This window comes from Stigmatopora nigra, chromosome 14 (assembly GCF_051989575.1).
Source record: "Stigmatopora nigra isolate UIUO_SnigA chromosome 14, RoL_Snig_1.1, whole genome shotgun sequence".
Classification (NCBI taxonomy): Eukaryota; Metazoa; Chordata; class Actinopteri; order Syngnathiformes; family Syngnathidae; genus Stigmatopora; species Stigmatopora nigra.
The window spans coordinates 10,760,811-10,780,940 of NC_135521.1; the positions used below are offsets into that span (position 1 = coordinate 10,760,811).

Below are 20,130 nucleotides of genomic sequence, written 5' to 3' on the forward strand. Positions count from 1 at the left end.
AGACAAGGTGGGACATTTTGAGTGATCTGAGCCACTATTCCTCACAAGGGTTGCGGGGGTGCTAGAGCCTATCCCACCTGACTGGGAGGAAAATGTAATACCTGGAGAAAAGCTACACAAGCCCAGGGAGAAGATGCAAATTCCACATAGTAGTACTGCATTTAACAGTAGCAGGAAAAGAACCTAAATGAGAATATTTACTTCATAAGTCATTTGCATTTTCTACTTGCAACATTAAAATTTAAAGTTAGGGGTTACTGTTCTCCCAGTGAACAAAATAATGTAGTATGTAGCCTTAGGTGTCCTAAAATATTTTGTGTAATATGTAAAAATGTTTTTCCTTCATACTTTTATATGGAATGGTGCACATTATGGCTCTCTGGAGAGAAAACCTGGCCCATGAGAAATGGGAAATTGACAACCTTGCCATAGCGCTTGAGGTAAATTTTTAAAAACGTCAACGCGCTAGTCATGTTACATAACACTCACATAAGAAATGCAATTCGAAAAGATACCAGATGGATTTCATAACAGAAATCTTCTTATCTGTACACAAGAAGTACATTTGAAATTGAAAATGTACTGATCAACTCATTATCAGATGAAATCTACATACAGGAAACAAGTCTATAATAACAAACCTATTGTCGCCGTATCAATTGAATGCAAAAATGTATTCAAAAAGCTGACACTATAAAATCTCTCACTCTTCAAGTAGATGCATGAATGCACCCATGTATTAGGTTTGATTTTGATGAATGTCACTTGGTGGCGTGAGCATTCATCCGTTTACATTGGTGACATCCTGGAGCAAAGTCAGGATAAAAAAAAAAATGCAGGCAAATAAATGTATGTGTGTGGTAAAGACAAGAAAGACAGATAGAGTCGCAGCATGCATGTAAACAACTCTATTAGTGAGCTGTCCTTGCGTGATGGAGAGAGCCTCATTGGGATGTCGTTCTCCGCTGTTGTGCCAAACCTCTTCCTGTATCCTTCTTTCCTGCTTCACATTATAAAATACTCAATGTACTCTGAGAGCTTTTCTTTTTTTTTTCGTTGTTCCTCTCACCTCTCGTGCATCTACAACATTTAAGGTCCCTGCATAGTAAAGGCTTAGTATTCCGAAACCCACGTAAAGCTCCCACCCTCCGCACTCCATGTACGATTTCCCTCTAATGCATTAAAAAGAAAAGCTGTCAGCTTTCAGACAGAAGGTGGGTGAAGAAAATGAAAGGATTCTGAGAAAGCGCCTGCATAAGTAATAAAGAGATATATGACACAGACGTGCTGAATGACAGACCCTCCTCTTGAGGTAAGGTGAAACCAGGTCTCTAATCTCCTCCACTCCCCACTGATTGCAAGGCGAAAAGGAATCTGGGATTCTCATCAGCATAAGCGTGACGCCGCAGAGCACATGCTGGAATGCAAACGCTTAACCTTGGAGCTGTCTTTGGTTAACACATTGCACCATCACCCGCCTGACACTGCAGTACAATAAAAAGACAGGGGATTGAGTGTGCACCTTTTGCGTTAGCCTCACATCTAGAAAGCTTATGTGCACAACTGTCATGTCACACTGTGTTAACAGCCTGTTGCATAGAAAATCATATTCTATGGTATACAGGCTCTGATTTGTTATCACTTTGAAGACGACATCTTTTATCTTGCACCCTAAAGAACATGGAGGAGCTCCATACAAGCCAATGAATGAAATCTCATAGGGGGAAGCACAGAAACAGACAGATGGAAGCTTACCCTCTTGAGAAATTAGCTATGTTATCACTGTTATTGTTCTTTCCAGGTGGGGGCTCTAAAACGGAATGGCACTGTTGAAACGATCATTACATATCCATAATTTGCAAGGAGTATGTCGGAAGTGTACATTTTTTGATCATCCTGACAAAAAATATGCATATATATGTGCGTTTTGGGTAATTTTACAATTTCATGGAATTTAATGTCAGTCAGTTATGAGGCATATTTACTTATTTAATTACTCAGACCCAATTATGTTAGTTTCTGAGGATAGGAATAGGGATAAAAAAAAGGATCAGGTTCTGGGTTCCTGTGACTTTGCTAGATTTATCATTATTCAGATTGAAAGTAGAAACAATTCACCAGACAATATATGGAGGTAATTGAGCATAAACTGCATTCAGCTCATGACATGACACATCCTTCCTGATAGGACTTCATTAATATTTATAAGAAACCACCAGAATTAAATAGTAGTGCGGTTCACAGCGGGGTCTTTAACATTCACATTCCAACTAGCATCCGGAAAGGTGATAGTACTGTAATGTTTGTTTGTTGTGAAGTGTTTTGTCCTCTGTGCTTCTTCCTTTATGAAATGCGTTTACAGTTGACAGAACAAGGAGGCTTGTTTACACAAAGCTTTCCATTGACTTGTTTTTCTATCATGCTTCAATTGAAAAATGCTCTGTTAAACACAAACACAAGTGAAAATGTGCTTGGCAACATGATCAACTAAAAAAAAACACAGTATATATTTTCCAACAATTGTTTAACTTAATAGAATTAAATAAATACTGCTTTTTTTTCAATTGAGGGTGACATTAAAGGAGTTAATTTTAAAAAAATCCTTACTTATGCATGCAACTAGACACACATTTGCAAAAAGAAAGTGAAATTCTATTCTGGCAACTCAAATAAAAAGGAGGAAAACACTGCCTCAGTGAGGTTATTGCAATTCTACCTCTGAGTCTGGCCTCAGTTGGTGTTTGACAAACACACTGAAGTGAAAGACAGGCCTACTTATCTTGAATTTATCAAGTGAGGGCAATTTTCCAGAAAAAGCAGAAAAACATTTCACATCTTGTAGCTGCTGAAAAACCTACAAAAATGGTGGCCTTCTAAATTACATTAGTTGAAAATAGTAGCAATGTGTTATTTTTTATGAATACAACTAATATTTCATCACTGTAATGGATTTCCGATCTATTAATGTCAATGGGTGAATGAGTTAAAACAGAGAAAACCTCCTAGCGCAAATTATACTTTTTTAAAAGTGATATTTTCATATTCTTGTGTTGATGTGTATGCGCATGTGTGGTGAATCTGTTTGTGTAGTTCTTCAAAAAGGGCCAGGGGACTTTTGCTTTTCCCTCTGCTTTCATGATTAAAGCAGAGAAGACTCTTTTAATCTCTGTATTAATTTTTGCTTCACACTTTTCTCAAGAGGTTTTTACTCCTTCTCGTCCACCCCCAACTTCGACAAAAGTCTTTCAAACCACCGTAACAGTAGATCATCCCAAGAGTTTAGGTATGCATTTTTCTAAGCAAAAATAATAGTTTGCAAGTATTAGAACGTATATGGAAAATAATTTACTTCCATAGTAGCCACACTACATTGTGCTAATGAAGAAAGGAATATTTTATGGTATAACATAATGGCAGGAAATTCCAAAAATCCCAAAGGAGAACAAAAGAAAGGTCTGTAATTGAGTTGAAGGTGAAGTGTGCTAGAAAATTATTTAATCACCTGGTGTATTAGATTTGATTTAAATAATATTGCATTGTATTCCCATGTTTCATGCAGAGTAACTCCAGGTTAACTAAGACAAATAGCTTTAATTATTGCCAAGGTTGATTTTAAAATATAGGATCATAAATGAAATAGATTCGATAAAATGAATGTCAGTTCTTCTGATACACATTTATTTTAATATTTATTTTTTAGGACATTTTAGATTGGCTTAAGATCTATTCAGGCTGAATTTCAGTACAAAATCTGGAAAGTGATAGGCAGTATTTTATCATTTTTTTTATAATTCATTCATTTTCTGACTCGTTATCCTTACAAGGGTAGTAGGGGGTGCCGGAGCCTATCCTAGCTAACTCTGGGCACCAGCCAGAAGACTTTTTAATGTTTAACGCAAATGGACACTCTGCCAAATAGCACCATTTAGTTTTATGATTATTTTTTCTCTTTAAAAAGGCACGCAGATTGCTTCATTCACACATGAGTAGCTAAAATTTTTAATGTTTTTCCCCCCTTTTTTTCCATTCACATAAATTAGCTGTCAGCCTGCCTTTCCTTTGGGCACCTTCATATAAGAATGAATAATGGATTTTTTGCTGCAATATAATTCATTGTCTGAATCATCACGTATATTGCTTTACAAAAAGTGCTGACCCTGCAATGTTGGGTGCATTTCCAACCCCTCTTTACCCGACTTAATCTCCTATCTTTTATTTTCTCATTCAGCAAACCACTTATCCCCTATTAAAAGCATTTTTTTATGCCCGCCAACCAATCTGCATGAGCAGCATTAAGAAAACACTCCAATTAGAAAATTGATGATAAGGCCCACAACTGTTTTGTCCATTACACAAAAGTGACAAATAGGTACATTTGTACAAGATTATGTGTGTACAACTTACTGGAACGCTGACGTGGAGCTACACTCAAGACTCTAACGGGCTAAATTATAGAAAGTATTACATACTGTGGCATTTAATGACAATTAAATGCAATTCCTGGAAAGAAATATGTGGGGATCATTTTGTTCTACCTTCATAATCACTTGAATACTGAAATATGCATGAGGTTCTAAAAAAAGGGGGATACAGTAAGTTGCAGTACGAAGCGGGCCGAGGTGCATCAGCAGGATGTTCATAAATGAATAAACAAAGTATGACATTGTTGACTTATTCATGTCGAGCTTTCTGACACTGACTTTTCACGTAACTGAAGATCCAAGAAAGCCAAATGGCCAAATCAAAGAGAGCCATAAAAAATGAATCTTTTGTCCCCATCACCACTAAAAATAGAGCTGACTGAGAGCTTTCACGTGTCACTAAATAATGTGCACTTGCCAAAAAAGTGCCTCCTTTATTTAACCTTTAAAAGTTAGATACAATCATTAATTTCAGCTCACAGCCGAGGGCTTCCATTAAAAACAAACAATTACCCAGCCTAATTAAGGAGGTGTCCCATACTAGCGGGATTGTTTATTCTCCTCAAGCTAATTGCTGAAATTCCATTTCTCACAACACAACACATTCACATAAAGGAATATTTGAAAAATGATGCAAGACAAGAACATTGAGGGCAGAAAGGCGGGCACTGCCATGTTTTTACAAGGTAACCCGATTGCTAACCATACAAAATATGTAAACACAAACAAAAGTTGAATCAAAGGCTGTATTTAAATTTAACGTCAAGCAATTATGGCTGTCATTTTTTTTCTCGAAATCAAATAGTTTGCATATCTGCTTCATATTTAAGAAGTTCCGGGTAGAAATCCCAGATTAAACTTCATTTTTAATCATGGGCCACATCCCTGTGATATGTCCCCTATCATGATTGCTTTTATTATATGTACCCAATTAAATGAATGATAATTTTCTCTCAATCATTCATTTTCAGAACCACCTATCCTGATACGCTCGCAGGGGGTGCTGGAGCCGAACCCAACTAACTACAGGCGAGGGATCTGCAAGTGAAAAACGATACATATCTATCTAAAATCAAAATGTAGAACGCTTTGACGGTCAAACAGTTCAACTTTGGAGGTTCCACCAAATTACACTTGTGGTGTTCCAAAAACTTTTCCAAAGACTTTAAATTCATAAACAGATGAAGCTCAAGGCAAACTGCATAAAGGCAGTGAAGTCATTGATGTTTTCCTTTTTTTTCAGAGTACAAACACTAGACCTTTACCAAGTATATACACACTCAGAAGCCATACGACACGCCTCGCAGGGCCCACTGAGGCAGACGAACGAGTACTGCATTTTGCAACACAAAGCATGAGTTAAAATAGAGCGCCGCCTTAAAATAAAAAATAAAATGCAAAATCATCCAGTCAGCGTATATTCTGATGATTAGAGCTATATATTGTGCCAAGGTGAGCGTTGAAGAAAGCTTGGGACTGGAACAATTTTACTTGGCGGGGGAGAGATATAATTAAAAGAAGAGCAAACAAGAGCATCTCAATGTTGATGCTCTGGTTCTGCTCCATTAGAGGAAGAGACCATCATTGGTCTAACGCGTCCACAAAAAGGCTGCACAAGAGAAAGAGAAGGAGTTGCTTGGGTCCGAATGGACTCGTTAATGAGCTGCCCAGCCGACAGAATGACTCCAGGGAGGAAAGCACACACTGTACACAGACAACAAGCAAATACTGCCATCAACTAATGAGGGGAAGGACAGGCCACATGTAAGGGAACAGCATGACCAAAAAAAAGGAAAATAGTTTTCAATGCAAATGTCAAAAGAGTGGAGAATAAAGGCAAATGGCAGCTAGTTTAGGAATAGATGATAGTAAACTCTTGTCTGTATGCCCTCAAATGATGCACTTGAAAACAGCCCTTATATATTAGCCTGCTGGTAAATACAGATTAGGGCAGAAGTAAACGAAATATAAAAAGTTTCTTGCCATTTATAATCACCTACTCATACAAGGAGAAATTGATTAAGTCACCAGTTATTTCTGTCACGCATATTCTGTGTATTTTTACGATTTATGGTCGATATATCCTTCCAGATCAATTAATTCTTATAACCACCTACACAACAGGAGCCTTTATCCACAGTTGTTTTGGTGCTGGGCCCTAATGAGAATGAACGGTATACTCTAAAAAATATATTATTTGGAAGTCTTAATAGTTTCGGCATTTTTTAAAAGAACACATTCACTTTTCTGTTGACAGTGTATACAGAACAACTGTGGAATGACCTAACAAATCAGAAAGTAAAAGGTATCAATGACCATGTTTGTGATCTAGAACAGAGGTTGTATGCAGTGACCTAACACAAATTCCCACAAACAAGTTATTTGGTACAAGGAGTAACCTTTTTCATTAATACAAGATGGACCTGAACTCCTCTCATCCAAGGAAAATCATTGACACTGACAAACATAAGTGAGCTTTGGTCTCATTTCATTGGCTTTTTCAATTTTAGAAGATTTAATTACCTCATTTATCAGTCATATCTCAAGCCTCCTATACTCTTATTCAACGGCCTTTGTTGTGACAAGCTGCCCTCTATCTTGCCCCACTGATTTATTCGTAGATGACTTGATTTGCATTTTGGGACAGTCCAGACGACCTTAGATTAAAAGCGGTCGCTACAAGATCATCCAGCAAAGAATATTCCACAAGAGTGCCAACTAATCTAACCATTGAAATATGACAGTGGCAGTTATCAAATCATCAAAGTAGGATGCGACAGGAATATTTTAGAACCGTCTCTTAAAGTAATCACACTAGGTCCCTGTTGGAGGATATCAGAATTGGACTAGTAGCACATCAGTCACATTCTGCATTAAGAGCAAGAAACAGGTTTCACCACTGGGTATTCATTTTTCCACAAAACAACAGGGTCTCTTAGGGCCTTTGTCCCATGTAATTGGTTGGTGACCAGTTCAAGGTAAAGTCCACCCTTTGTTCAATGTCATCTGGGAAGAAAATAAAGACTCAAGTCCCAAAAGATGACCTGATCCAGACGAAAATACATCAAAATGACAAAAACGCATTGAAAACAATGATGAAACCAGTTTTGACAATCACATCATCATCTTAAAAGTTTTGTTAAAGATATTCAGATGATCAGCGTATACCGCCTTCTTGAGTATTTACGCATTTAAAAATGAAGTCAGAGTAGTTTTAAAGACCTTTGTTCGTAGTATACAAGACTTTGGTATCCCGCTGCTTGGATGATAGTGTGATTAAGAGCGCACATTTGGAATCACGCTATGCCAATTATAATCAGTAACCGGACCTCCTGTTGCTGTCATGCAGGTGTGAGATAGGATGCAGGATTGTTTTCCTTTGGTTTAAAAAGCCAAAAATCAATGCTAGACTCCCAGGAGCTCAAGACTCTGTACTAACATGGTTGTGCTGTGTCTGTCTTTGTAATGTAATGCTCTTTGACTGCATGGAGTCCCAAAGGCTATTTTCAGTCCCATTCCCATGACGATAACAGACAAGTCTTTGCTATGCTTGGACAGCGACCTATAAAGACTATCTTGGAGCACCTGAAAGTATGGACAACATGAATTTGCAGTCTTCTTTTTCAAAGGACAGTGCTTTTAGCGACCGGTTTCATGACGAGCAATTGGTTTGACCCTGAAATGTTTTTTTTCGACCTCCTCTGCACCTTTGAAGCATTAGAAAGAAGAAATTGGGACTGGGGCTGCTCCTGAACAAAGGGAAATTATAAAAGCATATTATGTGAATTCTGGCTAAAGTATAATGTCAGTCATGGATGACTGTAGTTACATCTCCCACACACACACAGTAATTGATGTGACAGAGGATGACATTTTAATTTGCCTGGTTTAATCCTTAGAAATGAAGTCAGTGGTATGATACCGTCGCTTTACTGAAAGGGTACATCCTTTGTAATGGGTAATTTTACTTTGATTTTATACTACACAAACTATATATAATCTGAATATCACTTAGCTAAATCTATTAAATGCAGAAAGCACTCTAGTGAAAGTGATCGATGACCACAACAGCAGAGCGTGAATCAAATTTAAACTTAAAAAAAAAAAACAGACGCACAGTGATGATTTTGTATATTAACACAATTTCAGTTGTTAATCTGATTCTCCCTCATCCATAAATGTTTTCCCTTCCTACCCATCCAAACATAAAGCCATGTTTCCAGACCATCCACATCTTAAAGATGCAGCAGAAGTGACAGTTTTCCAGTATGGTATTCATTCTATTTAACCTAATAATGTCAGAAGATACCATTAACTGATCTCAATGTCTTGAAATAGCTGCTGTGTTTTTCCTTCATGTTAAGGTCAATGTGGATATTGACCGTCTAATTTCACATTGTGTATTCACCGTGCATCCACTCATTAAACTTAATGCTCTGGAACACTTGACCCCCTCAAGTGACAAAAGCGACTGAGTGATATTGCCATGTGTGCACGCATAAATCTTCAGCGCAAATAATATGTCAATGTTCACCCGCTATCTTGCTGCGAGGCCTCTGCGTGTATACGCATCATGGGTTTGAAAACATTGTAAACCAAAAGGGCTTTGGGGCGATCCAAGGGTTAATGGGAACCGGTAAGCCCACATGCTGTTGAGAATCAAGGACTCAAAGTGACATGACCGCAATCAGTGCTTTCAAGCTGCTGCTGCTACATGCTGTCTGGCAAAGTTATGCTGATGGAGCGTGTACGGGCTTCGTGCCTTTTGACATGCATCAGACGAATCAAATGTGGTCCCCATTTCTACATTTAATGCAGCAAACACTACAATGGATCAATAGGCATAAAAAATATACACTCAGTGGTTGTCTCTGTACTGCATCTTTGCACTGATTTACTGCCAGCTGTTTTCAAAGCATGTTCCGCATATTGCCTGCCAAATTGTAGCAATTTGACTCAGAATATTTGGTTTAGAAGCATCAAACGTATCAAAAGAAGCATGCTAACCTCAAGAGGTGCGGTGCTGAAAAGAAGGATATTTTGGCACCTTTCATGACTTAACAATGGAACTGGAACTGAAACAATCGTTTTTTTTTTCCATAGAGAAAGAATCCAAACCAGGATTACATAAAATACACTTGAGATTAGAGAATGTGACGGAAACATGTAATAAGTAAAATAACTGACCATTGCCAAACCAGCCAATGTTTCAAAAAAACAAAACAACGAAACGGCCTGTAGTACATGATGGATGTAGTGGAGTTTGTTTGAGGAGAGAATCATAAATTATATTTGAGAGTCAGAATACATTTTAAACAAAAAAAGATAAGCCAAGTCCAAAAAAATGAAACATTCTGGCTGTAATGCATTGTTTTTTGTTTAGTTTACAATTTAGTTCAACCACCAAAAGCATTAGAATACAAAGAAGCCAGAAAATGTGCAGTAAACATTCTGAATACAAACAATGTGAGCAAGTAGAAGAGGTTATAAAGGTTCAGGCCGAACTCTTGAATGCATTCATTTCCAAGCCATTTTAACAGCAACAATATCTGCTCATTGTTGTTGGTGTGTACACTATACTTTTTCTCGATTCTGTTATTTGTGCACGAATTACAAAGACGTGGTAGGTTTATTGTAGGTTTCTATACGTATAGAGTTGTGGGCTATTTTTTCATCATCATGGATGATTGTGAGCTTATTCTCACCTGTAGGTTAACTGTTAAAGGACCAGTCACTGCACAGTTATTTCAGCTTGTTTTCCAAGTTCAATTGGTTTTTCTGTGATTTAATGGAAACCAGTCAAGTGTGTTGCCCATTACTGGCTATTTGCCCCAACTCACACACGACATCCGTGAAGAAAAGAAAATCAATGAGCAGATCCCTGGTTAACTACAGCAGAAAAAATAAAAACTATGCAAGATACTACCATATTAAATATGTCAATATTGTCTTAGACTTTTGTGCTAGTGGGTGTAACAATATTGCAAAATCCTTTTGTTTTCATGAATAGGTACTTTATCTCATCCTAGTTAATCCTTCACAGTGTATATTTTTCAACAGATATGAATTTCTAGCTCATAAGAGGTATAAACAACAAAATAACCAATATACTGTGAGACATTTGGTGTGAAGTAATATCAAATAACATCAGCAAACTGACTCCAGCAGAGCCCCTATCAGCCCTCGGGCTACCCCTGGATTCCACAACAATGCTACAGTGCGACTGGTACAAGTGCATTTTCCTCCTAGAGGTAAAGCTAAAGTGCAGGAGGAGTCTGAGTGAATTAAAGTCTTTTCCTTCACACATGACTGTACTAACCTACCCTCGCATGCATAATTACCCTTGCAGAGTCATGCACCGTGAGATCAGTAACAGGCTCGGTTCACACCTAAAGCTTGATTGAGCGGCAGATTACAGCGAGACGAACACATTGGAGCATCATAAGCTGACACCAGGTCAGCACAGGCTTGTTACGCTTTAATGTTGAGTCATATTTCAACAATGATTGAATAGTCCACACATTGGGATTTTTGGATACTTAGGAATTTACCCTCTATTTATATGTACTAAATAAAATAATGTTTCCCTTTAAGATAATAAGTAGCAAAGGCATTAAGAATGAAAATTGCTGTGAAATGAAGTATTGTCTTCAAAAGAAAATGGGTGTGCCATCCTTCTCTCTACTTCTAATATGTCTAGACGGTCTAATTTCTAAAACTCGGAACATGAGTTGATAGGCTTCTCAGTCCTATTGACTGGACTAACAGCTGCTTCTTGAACTGCTCTCCCTACACAAATCCCATATTGAATCTTAACCAAAGGCTCTTTTAATTTGGGATGTGACAAACACCCCATTAGGGAGAGATCTTTCTTAAAGAGTATTAGCAAGAAAAATGCAAATAGAGGAAGACTTCGCTCTTCTTATCCTTGTATCATAAAAAATAAGATGAAGGGTTTGTTTAGTATGCGCCTCCTGTTATTTGAAAATGTCCTTGCTTTTTATCAGATGGATATTAGTTGTCGTACACTCCTTCTACCTCATCTGCAATCCTTTCAGTTGTGTCATTTATCATCTCTTTTTAATTGATGCAATCAAAGCTGAATGGACAGAAATTAAAATGCTGTAATGTTCAGAGGTTTTGGGGGAATGAATTTGGACTATGTCCAGCACTCTATAGTCGGAGACACCCATAGCCACACAAAAATAAAAAATTCCATTGAATTCAAATGATTCAGAAACTAAATGCATGGATATTAGGAGATTTGTGATCTAGTGTGACATACTAGGTATATTCCAGTTTACTTTTCAAAGATCAAAATGGCATCCCAAGTCTAAAAAAAACAACAACTAGTGCTCTAGGAGGTTGAAACATCTGGGTTCCTCCCAATAAAATACAAATTGACACAACAATGATTATCTGGTGATACAACAAGTATAAGCATTGTGATATAACACCATATATTGCCTACTGCACTCCGGGTTCAAAGTACCACTCTACTGTATCCTTCAATGTCCTCATGTGAGACTATTTCATATAAGGGGACAGCTTCCCTTTTATCTCTGTGTTTTATTAGCAGTGTATCATTCCCCTTGTGAGTTAAACATACAAGGACCTGTTAATGCTGAAGTGTCACAGGTATATTTACTGTACGTCCACATGCGACGAAGAAATATGTGACGTGCGTTGTGCCTGCACATGATGCTCTGTCATGGGAATCGGTGACTCATTAACTCTGCCGCTGCCTGACTGATAGATGACTATGGATAGACAGCTCGGATGTGGGGGTATTCATTTTTCCAAGCACCCTCTCCCTCCCCACTCTTAAACCATTCCTCCCTCTCTTTCCGCGTTACCTCTGCGCTCCTGCGCACTCACTCTCTCTCTCACTCTCTCTGTTTCTCTTTCACGTTGCCCGAGCATCCCGGAGCTGCCGGCAGCAACAGAATCACTGGGAGGAAAAATAACTGACAGGCAAAACACATGGGAGAGTGAGGTTTGATGGACAAGGAAAAAGCATGCTATGTCCAGCTGAAGTGAAGTGAGAGAAGGTGTTCCACTTGCGGCTTCACGTCCGCTTGGGTTCTCTAAGGACCTCCCATTGCACACCCCTCCGCCCACCTTGATCACTGCCTAGTGCTGCGGATGCTGAGGGGTACGCTGGAATGACCCTGACGAGCAGGAAGCACAAGAAGATGTGTTTTGCCACCAAGGAGGAAAGACTGAGACTTCATCTGTGTTCTGCTGGACAGCACGCCGCTTACCTGCGTGGTGTATGAATGCCAATGTAGGAAGGCATGGCTGTGTAAAAGGGGGTATTGACAGCAACCACATTGGACCAAAAGGACCTTTACAGAGCAACGTGCAGGTGAGATAACATCCTCACGCAAGCTTTTTTTTTGTTTGTTTTTAAACTGGCACGATCGTTCATTATATGCTGAAGGTTTTTTTGCCATTGTGTTGGGCTGCAGTTGCTGCGCTGACTGTCATTGATTAGAAAGCAAATGGGACTCTGGCTGTGCACTGTGACAGCACAATAATGGAAGATGCCTCCTGGAGGACGTGGTCCGATATCCATCACACGTCTGTGGAGAGTCAGTGGAACGTAAGGCCGGGATGAGAGAGATAGAAAGGGGGAGGAAAAAAAGTGAAGGTCTTTGGCATTTTTTGTGATTTATGTCACTGTCATGTCCTTTGGAAAAGTGCTGTTTGGGGATTGTGGTGGGAGTGGTGGACCTTCTAGACTAGTTCCATAGTACAGCATTAAGAATTAAAGGCAAGAAACTTTTTTTGTCATTTAGCCTGCATTAACAAAGGCGATGCAACACAATTTAGTAGCAAAAAATAAAGACCTGTGTGTAGACTAGAGTAGAATCAACTATAATTCTGTGATTGGCTGGACACTGATTCAGGGTGTCCCCTGACTAGTGCCCATAGTCAGCTGAGATAGGCTCCAGCACCCCCAAGAACCCTTGTGAAGATAAGCGGTATGGACGATTCATGAATGAAAAAAATTACAAAGAACAGATCCATGTACTTTTCAGAGTAAAATCTAACTAATTTCTCCAACAGTACCAAAAAAATAGAAACTTTACCCAACCTACAACAGAAAATAAATGTCCAAAACATCCAAAGGGAAGATAAATCTAACATGACAAGCTAAGTAGACTATCGCACAAAAACAACTCAAGGCCGAGTTGAGCACTGCTGAAAAGAAATACTTGTTTGTGCCAAATGCAAATTCACAAGAGAGGAATCTGATTGCCCACTGGCTTTCCTTACACAAAATACTTTGATATAGTTGGAAAAATATGACATTAGAACAGGTTTTACGACAAATCAAAGCGTTAAGTCCTCCAAAATGTGAGTTCTGAATTGCCACAACTGCCAACCCACCATTGCCCATATCAGTAAAGTATCTTTTCGGTCATAACATGGAGAAAACAGCCTTGAAATTCTCCTCTAATAAACTTAGGCTTATTACATGAGTGCCAAATGGTTATTCTGCTTTTCATTTTCAGTAAATGTCATAGACAAGAGGCAGCAACAGCAACCCTAAAGTGCATTTCAGAAATTGGCTTGGGGTGGATGCACTTGTTCAGTGTTGCCTGTGGCTGAGAGAGATGAGCTGTCCAATACTGTTGCGTAGAGCATACATCACTTCATGCGGGGCTGTAGAGCCGGGAGGAATCAACAGAAGGAAAGCCATTACTTAGATAACCAGACTCCTCTGATCTCATCATGTGGAGGGCCAGGTTATGGACACTGGACATAGCCAGATGGAAGGAATTAGACAGGTTGAGTGAAAGAAGACTCTTTAAGGTTGCCATTTATTCTACATGGCAGTGTGTTCAGCATGCCGGAAACACTGTTTTCATTACAAGGTTTGTTGAGAATCGTGAAGTGGCCGATTGTGAAGGCCATAAAATATCAATGTTTACAATCTAGCCAGGGCTGACAGTGGTCCTGCAGCAAAGCGTCGTGGGCGTCTGACGGTCTACTTGATGTTCTTTTACAGAAACGCTGTTGGCTATGTAAGCTTTTATAGCCAGTCACTCAGTGTGTTGTTTTCTGTCAGAGACTGAGGAGTTGATTCGAGTTTCCAAAGCAGTGAGAGGTTGTGGATCATAGACTGGAGTGTGATGTGTTAGTGTAGATTAGAGAAAGGCAAACAGTTGTTTGGGCTTGCCAACTTTGTGCGGTACACATATGGAAGAGTAGCCAAGCATGAGCCAGAACGTACAAACAGAAAGCTTCCATCATGTAATGACATGGCTTAACATCAACATGCCACGTGAACATGTTCTGTTAAAGGCCAAGCTAAAGGTTACGCATAAAAGAGAACGACAAAAAGAGAAAATTGGAATCTGGCCTTTGTCATTATAATCTTGCTGTGATGCTCGACTGGCAAACTTTCTGTTGGCAAGCATTTTCAGAGCAGTGGCTTGATTTATGTGGCCTTCTGTGTATTTTTTCTTTGTGAGTGGTAAATAAAGCTGCCCATGTTACTATGAATGTGGCTGAGTTCAGGTTATAAAACCCCAATTTCACTAAATTTTAATAAAGTGTCCTAAGCTAAGGGGAATTCTGGTTATATATGTTACATTAATTGTGTTAAAAGCAATAAAAAATTACCATTGACCCTCATAATATTTAACAGTTCAAAAGAGTATGGTGAACAATAAATAAGTTTCTAGGAACAATATTTTTTTTAAATCACTACAGAAAGCATTAAAATGGGAGAAAGTATGTTTTAGTCTTACAAAGTGTTTAGTAGTTGTTAAGTATGAGTCTCTGTGGCTCATAATTTTTTAAAATTTTAATCTTACCAGAGCTGTTTGTCGCCTGTCTTGCTCCCAATGTTCGTGCAGTTTTCAAAGCACTGCTGTTTCCAAAGGCATTTGATTTTCATTTAATTTTAAATGGATTCCTGTCTAAATATAACATGGCTGAGTGGCGACCTGGAGGCTAGACAGTGGCTATACTATTATCATAATTGATGAACATTAAGTAAGGTAGAGCCATTCCAACCACGGGTATTATGGCAATTGGGTGCAGCTCAACAGAAGCAGTTAGGCCTATTTAAAAGATTTTTTTCCTAAGTTTAAATACAAGACACTTGGGCCACCACAAGAATTTTGTTTCAACATTGATGGCTGAAGTTTGGAGCTTGAACATGGCAAAACAACACAATAAGTCATAATTTTGCTTGTTCTTTGCCAGCAAAGACCACAACGCATTTTTCTATTTGTAAAATTTGATTTTTTTTACAGTTTTAACTGTGTCCGCCAACATTGATGGCGAACGAGTTTGGTTTAAAGTCTGTTCACCCTCTTGATTTTAGTCTGGTAGTGATTTGTCATTCTGTCTGATCCCTGAGATAAGGCAGTTAGCCCTTCACTTCACTCCTTTCTTTTGCTCATGTTTAATTTCCATTACCTTTCTGTCAAAACACTGGCAGAAAATGACCATAAAAATTTGCAAACACTACCCCAGCGGTCTCAAACCAACTACGCAAAGGGCCACTGTGGGTCCCGATTTTTGTTCCAACAGATCTAGTTTTGACAGCTTAACCAATCAGGCTTCTTCTAAAACAAGTAGCATCTGACGACTATCAACTGAGTTGAAAAACGTGTCCAGTTTGAATGAATACTTTGGCACAGTACACAGTTTGGCTGGGCCTGCCACATATTATAACTATTATTCCCTTTTTTTCTATCACTTTGACATATAATGTCGTATGAATTATACTCCACTGCATCGTATATATATATATATTTTTTTTTCCTTTTTATTGTGCATTGTTTGCCTAGTGCAACGTATATTCCCAAAAAATACTGTAGTACTGCTAACTACACAAACAGTACATTGCATGATATGGCAATGAGGGAGCAATTAAGGATAAATTATGCTTGACTTTTGTTCCAAATGTTCTTTGTGCCTTCATTACCTCAAGTCGTCGTTTGAATAAATGAATTTAAAACGGCAGATAGTCAATTTTTTCTCGCTTTTCATTTTATCTTTTGATTGGCATAGAGGAAAACCAGTCAAGCTTAGCGGAGGAACCAATGTCAGAACCCCTTTAGCATTTCACCCAGCCTTCACAGTGTCTGGCATTGATTGAGATACATGACAGCAAGTCAGAGCTTGTTTGTGCATGAGTCACAACAAATGCAAAGGATCCAACTTTCTATCCTCTCCTCCTATATGAAACACTTTCAGACTTTCAATTAAACTATGAGACCAACCCACTAAAGTTCAAGACGATAGAGCAAAGTCATAACCCCCTAAAAATACCAAAATACCAAAAAACGAAAATATTCTCAAATCATTAAATGCTGCATGTTTACAGTTTGCCATATATAGGGTAAAGAGTAGTACGTAGTGTATATCTGGATCTAATACACATTTATATATAGTATACAGGCACAAACTACGCAGCGAACCAATAAAACTAAAGCCCCAACTTACAGTATATTACATTTAAAAAGTATCATTGTTACCAGGCTGATGAATATAGATATCCATCTGTTTTCATTTCACAATTTCACACTTGTGCTCTGCAATAGAGTGTGGATCCCTTACCTAACTTGGCCATCTTCCAAAACTATCAGCTACGAATCAGAAGACAGAAACCCTTCAAACTTTGCTTATTACACAACAGTGCAATGCAATTTGAAGAGAAGTCAAGCAAGATATCTTATGATATCATGTTGCCTAGTACAAACGGTATTAAATGCCGAAAACATTGTCACTAATAAATCTATTCAGTCAGGCGTAACGCTGTGACGTAACATTCTGCTGAGACTAATTTCCAACAGTGGGACATTGGCAATTATAATGGCAGTTACACAAGGAAGATGCCAACAAATTTCAATGTTCTATTTTCAGATTGCAGATGCCCAACATTCGATGATAACAAGATATTAATTCAATCCGTGAGTGATTGATTTGCAGTCTACTGTGTGTGTGTGTGTCACTGTGGTCATAACCATCGAAAGCACCACATGTTAGAACATCATAAAAAGGCCAGCAATGTGATTGCAACCATGTAGAAAATAGATGACTGCAGCGTTTTCTGCAGAGTCTCTCGCTCCCGCTTTCATGCCAAATTCTCGCTTTGCAGCCCTTTTCATTTGTCAACGGAGGAAAACAAGGACCCCAAACGTATCATAGGTTTGTGTGCACTAAAGAGGAAAGTATTTTTCAAAAAAACGACAGGAGGGGGAAAAACAGCTCAAGGAGACATTGCAGGCGCATGGCATGATGCTTTTGTAGGATAAATGACCAGCTAAGTCAGGTAGACAGTCCTATAGTATTGAAGAATTTTGCTGGACTGAATAAATTTCTTCATGCAAAAATTAAGAATATACATTTCCATTCCCAGTATTAAGTGTTCAATCAAAAGAAGGAAAGAAATTAGGGTATTATTCAGTAATACTTTCGTAGATTAAATCTTCAGCAGTGTGATGTGGATGTGCAGACCCACTAACTCGCCTCATTATTACATTTCTTCTAAAAGAATATTAAGCATTATTGTAGTTACATAAATATTAATTTACAAAAGAACAGCAGCAATTCAATGGAACCATGGCAACATTAGCCTTGAACAGTAGTGACAAAGAGAAGAAAGGTAAAGCAAAACGTTAAATACTGTGTCTTTGAAAAGGTAATATTCAAGTCACAAGTGAATACAGAACATGTGAAATGCAGCTATTGTGACATGCAAAGTCACATTAAGGGCTACATTAGATTGGCCCTTTGCATTTATACAAGCGGTGCTTCCAACTTTACAACCATCATCGTCATGACAAGCACCATCAACATTATCTTTGTTATTGCCACCACCTTCTCCCTGCAGCACTTTCCCTCTCACATCCTCATGTCCCTCTCTCACACACTTTCACTTCCTTTCTCATACACTATATAATAATCATCATCATCATCACCATCATCATCATCATCTTCAATTGAGATGAGCTTTGGGAATGCAAGTTCAGAAGAGTCGCCTGCTTTCGTTGCTTTTGGCATGCATGATATCAGAAGATATTCAATGTATTCTGTAATGTTTTTTGTGTTCTCTACATATAGATAATCTACCTGTATTGTTTATAATGTTAACTCTTTTGCACACTACCGATGTTTCAATTACAAAAAAATGGTAGCCCATGATTCATACTTAAAAAATGAATTGGTGAGTGCATATTTATTGATTAATTTATTATCACTTATCCTCACAAGGGTCTCAGGGGTGTTGGAATTTATCCCTCCAACTATGGGCAGTAGGCGAGGGAGGCCCTAAATTTGTTGGCACCACAATGAGACATAACAGTCTTTTTCGCCTCCCTCTTAATACTCAATTTTCTTGCTGCACACTTAGATCTGCTTTTGTAGTAGACCCCATTTTGGCTTGATTCCCAAGCAAGTGTGTCATATGTTGGTGCAAACTGCCAATGCAAAAAGCAGGCTTATTACGATGTCACACATTTGCAGTGATTTACGCTCAATGAGACAAGGCCAAGTGAGAAGCAACATGCCAAAAAAAACACTAGCAATACTAAGATGCAAATGTAAACACTGCAGTTTTCATTTAGACAACAGAGCCACCTTTTCGGGTAGGATAAACATTCAATGCAATGACAATGTCAGAAGATTACAAACAATGTTGGAAGGAGAGGCTAAATACTCCTTTAATTCCATTGCGGGGGGACTAAGTTCCTTTTACTGTATCTCATATGCTTGAAGCTAAGGAACCAGGAGTTTGAAGGAATGGAAATGGGGAAAAGACAGATGGTAGAGGATTTACATATTTCACCCTTCATAGTACATGACATAATTAAAAGATTAAAGGACCCAGGAGGGGTTTTGATGCATGGAGGGCAGAAGTGTAAACTCATCACTAGAGATCTCCGATCCCTAAGAAGGTGCATAAAGAACCAGGAACTGTCATCAACCTATAGTTGGATGTACAATGAAAGCATCATGCAGGATTTAGAGTTTCTACGCTGACTAAATAGAGCATAAATATGAATATATTAGTGTGTCAATGCGTCATAGAACTTTAGATTGTTACATATCACTTGTATAGGAAGATCTTAAACGCTGCTGGTAATGGTAAGTTTGCACATATGAATAGCATGACTGATTCCTCAATTGCAAAGATGCCATTACTAGGAACTGCAAAACACAGACACAATTGAACACAACACTACACAGTAACATGCAGGATTTAAGGTTCATTTTTGCCTGCTACAATTAGCTAAATAGCTTGAAATGTAAAATATTGTATATTTTAGCATAAAGCGGAGAAGATAACACTTGCTCCCGACTGTCTAATTAACGGTATGCCCGTATTGTAGGCGGGCAGGTCTCCAGTGACTGTTCAGTGAATTCTCTGGAAACGGACCATAATAAAGTGCTCTTCGACCAACAGCCATCAGTGTAGCAAAGAAAAAACGTAATCTAGAGGCTTTTTTGATTGATTGGTTAACCCAAACTATGACAAAATCATGAGTTCAATATCTATATAAGACAAAATTCCTGGTTTGTATTTAAAGGAGTGCAGTGACTTACATGTTTGCTTGTAATCTCAGCAATAAAGATGTGGAAAATTGTCTTTTCTTTCCTCTCATCTGACTGAGGAGAGGTGATAAATTGAGCATGTTTAACTTGAAAGCATGAACTCAAAGGAGGGGAGAAAAACAAAGTA

General features: G+C 38.4%; 2 protein-coding genes across 3 annotated transcripts in view; one reads left to right on the forward strand and one right to left on the reverse strand.

Annotated features, from left to right (window-relative positions):
* The window catches only part of LOC144207118 (uncharacterized), an 85,859-nt gene that overhangs the window by 25,682 nt on the left and 40,047 nt on the right, over positions 1-20,130 (reverse strand). The window lies entirely within an intron of this gene.
* frmpd3 (FERM and PDZ domain containing 3) overlaps positions 12,313-20,130 on the forward strand; it is a 47,251-nt gene continuing 39,433 nt past the window's right edge. For both annotated transcript variants that reach the window (XM_077732363.1, XM_077732365.1), the window contains exon 1: positions 12,313-12,789. The gene's annotated coding sequence lies outside the window, so the exon portion shown is untranslated. The remainder of the gene's footprint in view (positions 12,790-20,130) is intronic.